Source organism: Pocillopora damicornis, chromosome 5, assembly GCF_964200805.1.
Source record: "Pocillopora damicornis chromosome 5, jaPocDami1.2, whole genome shotgun sequence".
NCBI lineage: Eukaryota > Metazoa > Cnidaria > Anthozoa > Scleractinia > Pocilloporidae > Pocillopora > Pocillopora damicornis.
In genome coordinates this window covers 14,367,377-14,378,397 of record NC_142674.1, presented here as the reverse complement: position 1 = coordinate 14,378,397, position 11,021 = coordinate 14,367,377, and positions in this window count along the sequence as shown.

The window sequence follows — 11,021 nt, the reverse complement described above, 5'->3', positions numbered from 1 at the left end:
CCCTATAATCTGATTGGCTCTAATTGATACAATTTACTCACAAATTGCACCATTTTTTGCCTTAAATTGCATCTTTTTTCCAGCTAATGAGGAGGCTACACTAAAGATAAAACAACCAATCAGATTTCAAGGCTCGTTTAAAGTAACCAATCAAATTGCAGGAAAATGAAAGACAAAGAGTATCACATGGCAAATTTTGCAACTTTTGTTTCCAAAACTCTTACTCCCCCCCCCCCCCCACCCAAAAAAAAAATGGATGAATTTAATTTCAGACCGGCTCAGTACTGCAGCAATAAAATATTTGAACTTACCAAGTCCTGTATTTGGGTGATTTCAAAATAGATGTAATAAAGTGGTCATTGAACCTCGTGTCATGCAATTTTGGTCTGAAATCATACTTGTGATTTCAAATCGAACTCATGCTGCATGCTTGTTTGAGTTTGAAGTCACGCATATGATTTCAGCACAAATTGCACTCCACTTAGTTCAATTACCATTATTTATAGAAAATCATATCTTTGCCAACATAATATTATCTACACAAAATGTGTTTGATTCTCTTCTTAATAATAAAATTCAAGGACAATCATTGGAGTAAAATTGTACTTTGTTTTGTGCATTTCCCATCCATAATTCCTTAAATTAAATCTTACCTGGAGGATCTTCCACCAGTCTATTGTCAGTGACCATTTCTACTCTGTTTTGCTCTTCTGACTGGGCTTTACTTTGGGCCTTGTTTTTCTTTTTCCTCTTCTTTTTTCCCTTTGTCTATTGGTCAAATCCATCCATTTCGCCCGCAAAGAACGAAGGATCGTCCAATTCTACTGGTTCCCATTTTCGCTTCTTCCCTTTCGAATTCTTCTCTACCATTATGGAGCAATAATCAAAGAGCTTTAGTTGAGAAACTGAATGTAAACGCTCTTTTAAATAACAAACAACCGTTTTGGTTTATCCTTAGAGAATTAATAAAAACAATCTCACGTCGTCCGCCATTATAGATTACCTGCCAGAGAAGGACTGGATAATAATTTGTACTGCGCGCATATTCAAACGGGAGTCATACGCTGCTTTATTACTACATGGCTTTTCTCCCTTCGCCGAGTTAGCTGAAACCTTTGTAAAGCGCGAATGAAAAGACTAACATGGTGAAAGAACACCGTACATTCAAAGGGGAGTGCATTTATATTAAGCGCTTAAACGAAAACTCGTTTCTTATCAAGAAAGGCTTTGTCCCAAACATGAAGGTAAGTAAACGCGCGCCAAACATCAGATCGGAAGCTCAACTCCAGCTGAGTAGCGTGCGCGTCAAAATGCACGTCTAACGATGTCATACTTCAGAATGTTGATAATAAGCTATGGTCATCGAAATAAATCCCCTTACACCTGCCATATCCGTCAAAGTAATTTCCTTCTTTGAAATAAGTTTTGTCACAAGGAAAATTGTTTCTGGGACAACTAGATTTTGTTCTCCCCCTCCCCTCCACCTTTTCTGCCCACATTATGATCAAATCCCCGCCCCCTGCACCGCTCCACGTCTCTCATGTCAGAACTGTTTTCTTTTTTTTGTTTGTTTGTTTCAATCAGTCAATTCTCGAACTATAGTCAAACCTGTCTTAGGTGGCACCGTATTAAGCACTCGCACTGTATTAGACGCCATATTCCCGTGGATGAGTGCTTAATACAGGGTTGACTGAACTGTACAAATAAATTTTGTCCTCACTTCCTCCATCAAACCCAGATTATATCCATTATTGCCCCCATCTCCCCTAATTTCTCTCCTTTTCCCCTAGTTGCAAACTGTGGTGTTTTGCTGGAAATTGTTCATGCAAGAATGTCCTAATTAGTACTGGATTAGGATGTTCTAATTAATTAGTACCATGGACAAATTTTTACATACTGTTTCAGATACAAGACTTGAGGTGTACATTGCAACTATTCAACTCTAAAGTTCAAACTATTCTTTTCTTTTTTTTCTTTAAAGGTTGAAGGTATCTTAGATATATAAATGAGTTGCTTGAAAAACTAATGTTTGATGAGCTGAAGCACTGGGCTGGAACTCAAGGTACAGTACTCTAAACATTTGAAATATAATACTGTTGTATTTGCTGCATTTGTCTTATTCCTTTTCTACAATTAAATTAAATTGCTCTCCAGGTATTGGTGGTTGCCTTCCTGGTGTAAGGCAGATTGCAAATGTTGCAGCTTTGCCTGGAATTGTTGATGTAAAAATGATCATAACTTTTTCTTGTTGAAATTACAACTTAGTTTAATTGAAACTTGTTCAATCCTGGGCCCAGTTGTTTGAAGGCTGATAAGTGCTAACCCAGGGTTAAATTTTAATCAGGGTATGTTTAATCCTTTGTTTAAAAGCCTTCTAAAATAATTTACCATAGATTTTTTAGGGCATCCAATCATCAAATTGCAGACTAAAGGAATTGTACATGTAGAGTGAATTTCATTTGAAAGCTTTCAGATATGAAATCAGATTTCACACTGACCATTAGTTATCTAAACTCAGCTTTTAACAAACTAACCCTGTACTCTTGGGAAGCAGAGAAAGTATTAAGTGGAGATGACAAAAGAGTTTCTTGCTATACAGTTTGTGTTTCCATAGTATTTTTACACAAAGATTTCACTTAAAGTGGTGCCAAATAGAGCATCCAGTTATCCAGTTAGATCCAGTTAGATCCAGTTAGATCCAGTTAGATCCAGTTATTTCATGCACGATCTTGAGAACACGAGCAAATCGGTTTTTCTGCTTTAAGCAAAAGCCCTTAGAACTGTTTTTCTAGGAGTTTTCTTAAGTTCCTGTTTATTTCCCTCAAAAAACAGGAAAACTGAAAGCCAAAAAAGGCAAATAGAATTAAAAGGCTACGTACATTATTTAAACTTTATGTGCTCTTATTTACCTCATCAATGGAGTTCCTAGGCCGCTCACGCAGATCACAACACAATGACTCAGTTTAATTCTAGCCATTCTAGAAGTAACATTCCTTCACTTCTTCTTTGCTTATGGACTACAATGCTTTTACTGTCACTTTGATACCTATTTTTCGATGGTAAACCCTGTTTCAACAGGAAAAGAAAGCTGTCTAAAGGTGAAATCTGAGTAGAAGGAATGGCTTTCCACCATTGGAACACCGTTGAAACACCATACAAACCTGTTTCCAATACCTCTAAATATGGTGCTGCAACCCTGTCAACCCTATTTTTGACAGCACCCTTGCAACTTGGGTATCAAAGCGATGTCAAATTGTTGGCATGGCTGAAATCCCTGTTTCAACAGGAAAAGAAAGCTGTTTTAACAGTGAAATCTGACAAGTAAGAATCGTTTTCCACCATAAATGAAAAATGAAAGAGATAATCATAATGATTTACATATTTAGTTCAGGGCATGAAATTGCGCCTAATACAGGCACCAATGTGACTAAATTTTTCACTTTGGCCACTAAATCCTGAAAATTAATCGCCAAATTGGCAACTAGAATGTTTCATCATAACCTTACCGAGAGATATAGTGAATTAAAAAGATTTGCAAAGATAAATCCGTGGCAAACTTCCTTGTTAAGTTTGTTTCCAAAACACAGCACATGCATCTCAATCGATGACTTGATGCCAGCTTGGATTTAGGTCAGCTTGAATGTTGTATATCATCCATCCTAGTGTTCACTTTATAGCACATTGAAGATCTTTTCCCTAATTTAATTTTGGAGGGTCTATCTAGAACATCGACAGCGTGAAAAAGGTTTTGTTTGTCTTTGAAAATGGCGACCAACTTTTTTTGAATTGGCAACCACTTTGAAGAATTTAGGAGCCTAGTGGCTATCAGAAAAAAAATTAATTTCACGCCCTGTAGTTAGAACGAAGTAGTCAGCTTTAGGGGTCTTTAGGGCGTTTGAATTCTGATTAGGTATTGTTTCACGACTTTTGTTCTATTATTTTACATCAGCGCTACTAGATTTGTTCAAGTGAATTTGCTGGCTATCTTAGAATTTCATCTCTCCGCAGCCAAGAAAAAAAATCTCACATGTCATGATTTACTTAAAAAAAAGTGCTATCTGGTCCTATCTACTGTCTGGTGCATTGTTGAAAGCACTTAGCACATATTATTTCCTTTAATTTCATTAACTGAGTTCATGTGCTGCTGCACAGTAAAGATAAATCGAGAAAGCCTGCCTGTTGGTTTGTTTGTTTGCACCTCACAGATGAATGAAGATACAAATAGTACAGAACAGAAATGAAGAAGCCCCCTTTTACTTTGACATAGTTTGAAAGTAACCTACCTTGAACTATGGAAAATCCCTCTTTGAACATTAACATGATTTGAATTAATTTAAGCCATGAGTTCAACCTAGTATGGTATCTAGGATTGTGGCTTAGTCATCGTTATGGGTGGCGGTCACCACCAAAAAAACGAGGATGTCAAATAGATCAGTAAAAACAAAGCTGGTTTAAGGATCAGCTACAGGACAGCATAGCTAATAAAGGAATGGCATGGCCAAATTATAGACAATTTAGTGTTCCTTCATGAAACAGAACACCCTAAACATGAATAGTTTAGCCAAATGATAAACGGTCTAGTTGCCCATGTCGAATTGGAAATTGAAATTGTGAAATGGACTAGCTCAATTGAAAATAACTTAGCACTCATTTGCAATAGAGTAAACAAATGGTGTAGCGTTGCATCAAATGGCTCAGGGTAGTGTCAAGTAGCACAGCATACACACAAACAGTGTAGTGTTGTGTGAAATGGCTCAGTGTAATTTTGAATGGTACAGCTTACATATAAACAGTGTAGCATTGCGTGAGATGGCACAGTGTAAATTCGAATGGTACAGCTTACACACAACTGGTGTGGCATGGTATGAAATGGCCCAGCTTAATGTTAAATGGTATAGCATACACACAAATGGTGTAGTGTTGCATGAAATGGCTGTTGTTATCAGTATCTGTTGTCTACATTGGCAGTAGAAAACAGACAAACAGAGGAGTTTCTTGATCACAGTGCAAATTTCAGGAAGATAAAAATTACCTTATAATTAAAAAATTTGTGCAAAAGACATTATAGTTAACTAAAACAATTCTTCTGTATAAAATAGTGGGAAATGTTTGTTTCCTGTGTTTACACAAGAACTAGCAACTGTACAGTGCAGAACCCAGCTAATCTTGAACTCTTGAGGGAAGCAACAATTTGCTCAAGACATACAGCTGGGAGTTTGAGATAGTGGGGTAAATTTGTCTGTGAAACAGGAACAAGGGTTGCTGCTCTTTGTTTGAGATAGGGAGTTTGAGATAGCTGAGTTCAAGATAGCCAATGGTTATGACTGAGAAAAGTAGGGCAAATCCAAGGGAAATGGGTTTGAGTTCGAGATAGCAGGGTTCAACAGTACTGTATTTACCTGTGTATAATATGCACTTTTTTCTATAAAAATAACCATCAAAATCACAGTGTATTATACACAGATTCTATTGTTTGTCAAACAGGTCCTAATTTGCATACCTTAAAAAGACAACAAAGAAAGTAACAAAAGCCTAGTAGTAACTGGTCTTTATTAGCTTGAGTTAAATAATCAACCAATGAAAAATTTTCAATTTTGATCCACAAACACAACAAAGAAAGTAACAAAAGCCTCATAGTAATTGGTCTTTATTAGCTTGAGTTAAATAAGCTACCAGTGGTGCCTAACCTTGAAGGTATCTCACAGCATTCGCAGCAAACAGTCACCAAATTAAGTATTAATGTGTCACAGCAATGCAATTTTTTAGATGCACATTTACTTTACTATTACTAGTAATAATTATTTTGACCCTGTATGCATTATAGAGATGTTGGTCTAAAAGAACATAAATATAGAGATTTTAAAAGCATTTCACATTCAGAGGAATTTTGAATTATATTTGTGGCATCAAATATTGTGGTTTCTCTGATGTTGTCTAATTGCAAGGGTCAGGTACAATAATTGTACACACAGGTACTTTACATTACTCAAAATTATTTTGAGTAATGTAAAGTACCTTTGTGTATACCTTCTCCAGGTAACCACACTATAAGAGATAAATTGAAGACATGAAATTTAGATTTCACCAAGTATGGCATAAAATATATCTCCAAATTTTGTCTCTGCAACAGACAAAATACTGAGGAATGACCTGTAATTTGAATATTTAACCAAGTTTGAACTGTATGCAGTTGAACCTCTATTTAAGTGTCTATCATCCTTAAATAGATATTTTCAGAATCAACTCTATGCACATTGAATAGTTAAATGGTGAAATATTTCCTGTTTTTGAATTTACAAAATGCTAATTAGACGACGTCAACCTGGGAATTTGCCATTATTTCTATGCCAACTTACAATGTGCAGTATACAGCTTGAGGATAATTAATTTGATAAATACAAAAAATAAACTGTGGATAGTCAATTGATTGGTAAAAAATATTACTTGGAGGTGAAAACAAGTAGTTGTATAATAAATGATTCCCTTGTTGACGTCATTAATTAGCATTTTGTAAATTTAAATCTATATAGCTCAATAATGCGACGTTTAAAACAAATATTTCACCATTTAACTGTTCAATGTGCGTAGAGTTGATTCTGAAAATATAATTGTATTTAAGGGTGACAGGCACTTTTAGTGGCCATACTTTAATCAGTTACAGCCACCAACTATAACAGTCATTGTTTAATTCTAGAACTGGAGTGTCATGGCAGCAACTTCCAGACATGGTCTGTTCTCGTTATTCAGTGGTGACAAGCCTCTTCTCAGTTGCCATGATTTAAATATTGTGTAATGTGTCAACCCAGAAGAATCAGTGGGCAGAGCCCTATTCAAATAAATCATGGTGAGTTTGTTGTACTTCCTTAGTGAGCACCAAACTATTCATTTCAGTAAAGCTGTTCAGATGGCGTATGACAGCTAAAATTTGTGTTAGTGGTTTCTATGCTTTGCATTGTTTAATTTAAAGGGGTGAGTGGAATAAAGCTTTGAGTGACTTCTGATCAACTGCTAGATTCTCCTTCCAGTTTATATTGTATATGCTCGTGTAACGAAGGGAGAATTTGGCTATAAATCAGGAGTCACCTAGGGCCTTATTCCAAACATTATTTTGAATAAGGCCCTAAGTGACTCCTGATCTGAAGCCAAATTGTTACATGAGCATATACAAGACAAACTGGAAGGAGAATCTAGCAGTTGATCAGAAGTCACTTAGGGCTTTATTCCAATCACCCCTTCATTTCGCAACGTAAAATTTTCGAACACTACAAACACATGAAATTTGCTAAATTTTCGGTCATTTTTACTAAAAAAAAGGTCACTTAGAAATTTCTGGACAACAATAATTGTTGAAAAAAAAATTGTCGAAAAATCACATTTTATTCCAAAGAATTTTCGGCTAAGTAAATTTTCAGCTAGAACATGTGAACAGCTAATATTTTTCTAACGATCTGTAGGTTTGTATATGTTTGATAAATACATGCGGCGCAATAATTTTTCCCACATACAGTACCGACAAGAACTGTCCCCCACTAAAATTGCACCAAAAGCAGACCTGAGCTGACCATACTTTCTGAAGTGAACCCAACCAAACTTCAAGCCCATATATAAGCTATATAGGTATGTGCCGCCTAATAGGGTCGGGTTTTTGAGCCTCTGGATCCATAAATAGGGTGTCTTATTCGCGATTCTGGGTCTGCTCATGTTTGCACTGATATTTGCATGTGAAGTGGGGGTTAGTTCCAGTCGGTACTGTAACTGCAACGACAATCCAATCGGAGGATTCAATCGACGGTGAGGAAAGAGGCCTCACTACTCTATGTACAGTACCTCTCGCGTATACGTTAGCTGCGCAGGCGAATTTCATACGCTCCGACGCAGGGTAGTCAGACGCGTATATACGATTTTTCTGCACGCTCGGTCGAAAAAAATGCGCAATTCATGTGCCTTTGTTATTCAGTGCTACAAGTTTCCTTTGTATTTCATTGTTGTATGAAACAAAGGACTTCTAAGTTTGAAAAAGCGATGAGTAGACAACGGAGAATAATGAAATAAAAGCTATCGTGTTACACTCTCGAATGTCGCGTCGCTTCGCGAATTTTTCGGATAACGAGTAGTAGTAGTAGATTGATGTTAAGCCTTCTGATCACCAACTACATTTATGATTTGTAACGTTCATATTTGTCATATTACATAATATCCAAACTGAGTAGGAATTGTCCCCGGGCCCACCGACGTGCTGGCACACATTGGCTTTGTTCCTCGAACAGTCATTCAGTACGCTAAGTACCTTCTAAGAGGCAACAGTAACGTTGAACTTTTCATGGTCAAGGCAATTACTAATATTCTACAAGTACTAGAAGACGAAGCACTGTAGATTCCTGATAGGTGCAAACGTGTGCGCATCAGGTCACTAGCGATGATAAATACTTGCAAGGCTAGTGATCACCAGCAACCTTTTCCTGGTCTTGTTTGAAACCACCAGGATTCGATTTGAAAGAAGTATCCGTCGTTAGCCCTCTGGTTGAAGAAGCTGTTGTGCAGTTTACGTTGGAAAATCCTAATTATTTGTTGGATGTATTAAGTATTGATTTTTTTTTACTCTGGCGATCAAATCCTGGGGTGGGGGGCCGATACTGAACTGACAGGGGGGCTCGGCCGTACCATTTTGAGTGTAAAATTCCAAATATGGTACTATTTAGGGGGGCTGTTGAAAAAAACAATTTTATAATTAACTTGGTACCATTTAGGGTGTCAATTGATTACTAATTGGAATCTGGTTACCGGTTACCGATTTCAGACTTTCAGTTACCGGTTACCGATTTCAGAATTTCAGTTACAGGCTACCGATTCCCCGTTTGGTAAACAGACAACATTTTTTCCATGCAAAACATTATAGTAAATGTGCTCGACTAGTACCTCGTCTATTAACAACAAATTAAGCGCTAGAATGAGCAGACAACCAAAACATGTCGAATTCTTCATGACACATCTGAAATGGGTAACCGATAACCAGATGCCAATAAGTCAGTCAACTGATTTGTCATGTAAAGCAGAGTACAAAAATATCATTTTCGATCAGCTTTTCAGTCAACCTACAGTGCCTTTTAGGGGTCATTTTTAGGGCCACAGCCGAGCCCCCCTAGTGTCAGTTCAGTATGGGAGCCGAACTCCCCCCCCCCCCCACCCCGCCCCACGGGGAACAAATCTACAGGTTTATAGGCTGGTTAACCGCGGTCAAACGAGAGAAATTTGCAAAAGTTAAACAAAGTACTTAAAGGTTAAGGTAGTCGTTTTCACTGTTTATTAAAGTTTAATATATTGCCAACATATTTACCAAAATTTACCAAACGTTTTGAAAGTTTACCAAAGAAGTTCTAAATACTGTGAACCGCAGAATCTTCGGTGCCATTTGTCAACATAATTTGGATCAGGCGCAAAGAGTTTTGGTCAGTTTTCCACGGAAAAAAAAGATCATCATTTTGAGAAAAATTAAAAGGTAATAACGTGAACTAATTTTTTTACTCATCCTTGCTTACATTAAATAAAATCCCACTAAATAAAACGAAAACCGCGTTGGACGTTTGACCGCGGTGGACCAGGCTCGATACATCCCTGCGTTTGGTAAATGAAAGAAATAATTATGGCTTCATTCACCATTCATTCAGCGTGTCACGCCCCAAAGCATAAAGTATAATGAGGCTCCATCTTTTCATCAGGTGGATACCATAAAAGGCCTATCTGCAGGGAGACCTGGCAACTTAGTTGGCAAATATTGGGAGAAGCTGATATTTAGCAATCTCAAGGAATGTGTGAAAAATGAGTATTCCTTCAAGGAAGAGGCATGTAGTTCCACTGCTGCTAGCTCCTACTTAAATTTGTGTGGACATCAAAGCAAAACAGATACGAGAAAATCGATAGAACAGATAACTAGAGATAAATATAGTGCAATGATAGTCCATTGTCCTAATACCAACGCCTTTGACTTGGTCATCTTTGATAAATGCAACAAAATTCATGCCATTCAGGTAACCGTTCAAACCGCTGCGAAGAAATGTAACGACAGTGACTTTTTCAAGACTAAAATTATTCACTTTACGTATTTACTAGCGCCTTATAAGGTCGACGTCAACGCTATTAAATTGAAATCAAAGTTATATTATGCATATGTGGCGTATGGTTTGCGAATTGTAAATGGAGCCAGTTTTCTAACTCAGAAAGAATTGAGTACCGGTACTTTTCAATTTGGCGTCGAAGCCACTTGAAGATCTGTCTTGGCGTGGATTAATAAAACGGGTATTTCATCTTCAACATCTTTATTGCCCATGTGGAAAAAGGGACTTCCCTTCTCATGAGGCTTGAAAGAAACCACCCCGAACATACGGAAGATTGCTGAAGTTTACCCCCTCTTATTTTGAAACGAGCGCGGTGACCCCCATTTTTATTTCATTTATTTCTGAACTTCACTTGTATCGATCTTTGTTTATGCAAGGTTTCAAAACTTTCCTCTAAGTCCCGAACTACCTTAAATTATATGCATTAATACATACAGTAATTAGACTATTATATATTACTTACGCGCATATAACGAGACGAGATTATACAAACAATGACATGTGTCAAGAACTACAAAAGTAGTTAAAATTTTCGACCGCCATAGCGAACAAAACAAAACGAGGTCTGAATTGCCCTTATTCATAATGACGTCACATCAAAACAATCTATTGTTTAAACGCAAAGAATCATTGTTGCGGGAGGGGGACAAAACAGCTACAACACAAAAAAAAATTGAGATAAAATTCGTTTTATAGACCAAAGAAAAGCGGTGACAGCCATCAAGTGCAATAAATATTGCTTATTAAACATTAGTGCATCTCATATTTGAGTCCCAGGCCATTTGAGTTCAAACTTTTCTTACCAAAGCGAGTTTTAAACGAATTACTATTGTTCTAGACAATTCTGTCCCCCTCATAGACAATCCCTGACGTCATCATGAAGAAGAGCACTTAAAAACAATAAACGGA